Genomic DNA, 3,093 nt, shown 5'->3' on the forward strand with positions numbered 1-3,093 from the left:
AGAGGGCAGAGTTGTTTGCAGTCATTACAGTGTTAGAAGATTTTAATCAACCTGTTAATATTATATCAGATTCTGCATATGTAGTACAGGCTACAAGGGATGTTGAGACAGCTCTAATTAAATATAGCATGGATGATCAGTTAAACCAGCTGTTCAATTTGTTACAACAAACTGTAAGAAAAAGGAATTTCCCATTTTATATTACTCATATTCGAGCACATACTAATTTACCAGGACCTTTAACTGAAGCAAATAAAAAAGCTGACTTACTGGTATCCTCTGCATTCATAAAAGCACAAGAACTTCATGCTTTGACTCATGTAAATGCAGCAGGGTTAAAAAACAAATTTGATGTCACGTGGAAACAGGCAAAAAATATTGTACAACATTGTACCCAGTGTCAAGTACTACACCTGCCCACCCAAGAGGCAGGAGTTAATCCCAGAGGTCTGTGTCCTAACGCATTATGGCAAATGGATGTTACCCATGTACCTTCATTTGGAAAATTATCATATGTTCATGTAACAGTTGATACTTATTCACATTTCATATGGGCAACATGCCAGACAGGAGAAAGTACTTCCCATATAAAAAAAACATTTATTATCTTGTTTTGCTGTGATGGGAGTTCCAGAAAAAATTAAAACTGACAATGGACCAGGTTATTGTAGTAAAGCTTTCCAAAAATTCTTAAATCAGTGGAATATTACACATACAACAGGAATTCCTTATAATTCCCAAGGACAGGCCATAGTTGAAAAAACTAATAGAACACTCAAAACTCAGTTAGTTAAACAAAAAAAAGGGGGAGACAGTAAGGAGTGTACCTCTCCTCAGATGCAGCTTAATCTAGCACTCTATACTTTAAATTTTTTAAACATTTATAGAAATCAGACTACCACTTCTGCAGAACAACATCTTACGGGTAAAAAGAACAGTCCACACGAAGGAAAACTGATTTAGTGGAAAGACAACAAAAATAGGACATGAGAGATAGGGAAGGTGATAACCTGGGAAAGAGGTTTTGCTTGTGTTTCACCAGGAGAAAATCAGCTTCCTGTTTGGATACCCACTAGACATTTGAAGTTCTACAATGAACCCATCGGAGATGCAAAGAAAAGCGCCTCCACGGAGACGGAAACACTGCAATCGGACACCACTGACTCGCAGGATGAATCAAGTGGTGATATTAGAAAAACAGATGAAGTCACCACGCACCAAGAAGGCGGAGCTGCCAACCTGGGCACAGTTAAAGAAGCTGACACTGTTAGCTAGAAAAAGCCTAGCTAGCACAAAGGTGACACAAACCTCAGAAAATATGCTGTTTGCAGCTTTAATGGTTGTATCAACGGTGGTAAGTCTCCCCATGCCTGCAGGAGCAGCTGCAGCTAATTATACCTACTGGGCCTATGTGCCTTTCCCGCCCTTAATTCGGGCAGTCACTTGGATGGATAATCCCATTGAAGTCAAGAGAAGGCGTGTGGATCCCTGTGTCCATGGATCGACCATGGGAGGCCTCGCCATCCATTCATATTTTGACTGAAGTATTAAAAGGCATTTTAAATAGATCCAAAAGATTCATTTTTACTTTAATTGCAGTGATTATGGGATTAATTGCAGTCACAGCTACAGCCGCTGTGGCAGGAGTCGCATTGCACTCTTCTGTGCAGACAGTAAGCTTTGTTGACAATTGGCAAAAGAATTCCACAAGGTTGTGGAATTCACAATCTGGTATCGATCAAAAATTGGCTAATCAAATTAATGACCTTAGACAAACTGTCATTTGGATGGGAGATAGGCTCATGAGCTTGGAACATCGTTTCCAGTTACAGTGTGACTGGAATACGTCAGATTTTTGTATTACACCCCAAGTTTATAATGAGTCTAGACATCACTGGGACATGGTAAGACGCCATTTACAGGGAAGAGAAGATAATCTCACTTTAGACATTTCTAAATTAAAAGAACAAATTTTTGAAGCCTCTCAGAGTCACTTAAATATTGTGCCTGGAGCTGAGGCGTTAGATCAAGTGGCAAAAAATCTTTATGAATTAAACCCCACGACTTGGATTAAGTCTATTGGAAACTCTACTGCAGTAAATTTTGGAATTATGTGTCTCTGTTTAATCGGTTTGTTTTTAGTGTGCCGGACCAGTCGAAGAATCCTGCGCCAAAATCGAGAGAACGAACAAGCCTTCATCGCCATGGCACATTTATATAGAGGGAAAGGGAGGGAGAATGTTGCGGAAAGTCAGGGACCTTGAACTGAGGGACTGGCTGAAGCCACAGCAGAAAAACATAACATATGAAGATTTCACGGACATTTTATTAGTTCTCCAAAATTTATACTTTTGTAATTTCTTATGTCTTTACTGTAATCTCTTAATCCCATCATTTTCTTTGTACGCTGTGGAGGATATATGTCACCTCAGGACCCTGTGATGATTGCCTTAACTACACAAATTGTTTGTAGAGGACGTGTGTTTAAACAATACGAAAACTGGGCATCTGGAAAAAAGAGCGGGATAACAGCGGTGTTCAGGAAACAAGGGAGGTAACCTTGAACTGGCCGCCGGTGAGCCGGACGGAACAGAGCCATATCTTTTCTCCTTTTGCACACAAGTAGGAGAGATATCGCTGAATTCTTTTTCTCAGCAAGGAATATCCCTGAGAAAGAGAATGCGCTCTGAGGGTAGGCCTATAAACGACCCCCTTGGAGTCGTGCCGCCTTTTACGGTTGAAGCCAAAGGGATGAAATAAGCCCCGGCCTCCTGTAGTGCTCCCAGGCTTATTAGGATGAGGAAATTCCCACCTAATAAATTTTGGCCAGTCAGGTTGTCTTCTCTCAAACCCTATTTCCTGATAAAATGTTATCAATGACTATGCGTGCCCAAAAATTTCGTTGGCAATTTTAATTTCAATTTTAACACCGTCCTGTGAACTCATCCTGCCTCCACTTGCTTTATGATATTCGATTACCTTGTGAAGTATGTAATCTCGGTATCGTAATGACAATGGTAGTTTTGTTGAAAAGAAAAGGGGGAAATGTGGGGAAAAGAAGGAGAGATCAGCCTGTTACTGTGTCTATATAGA

General features: G+C 40.3%; 1 pseudogene; it reads left to right on the forward strand.

Moving 5' to 3' along the window:
- Positions 1–2,250, forward strand: part of LOC131382741 (endogenous retrovirus group K member 8 Gag polyprotein-like) — a 6,685-nt pseudogene extending 4,435 nt beyond the window's left edge.
- Positions 2,251–3,093: the final 843 nt, after the last annotated feature.

This window comes from Hylobates moloch, unplaced genomic scaffold (assembly GCF_009828535.3).
Source record: "Hylobates moloch isolate HMO894 unplaced genomic scaffold, HMol_V3 SCAFFOLD_2845, whole genome shotgun sequence".
NCBI lineage: Eukaryota > Metazoa > Chordata > Mammalia > Primates > Hylobatidae > Hylobates > Hylobates moloch.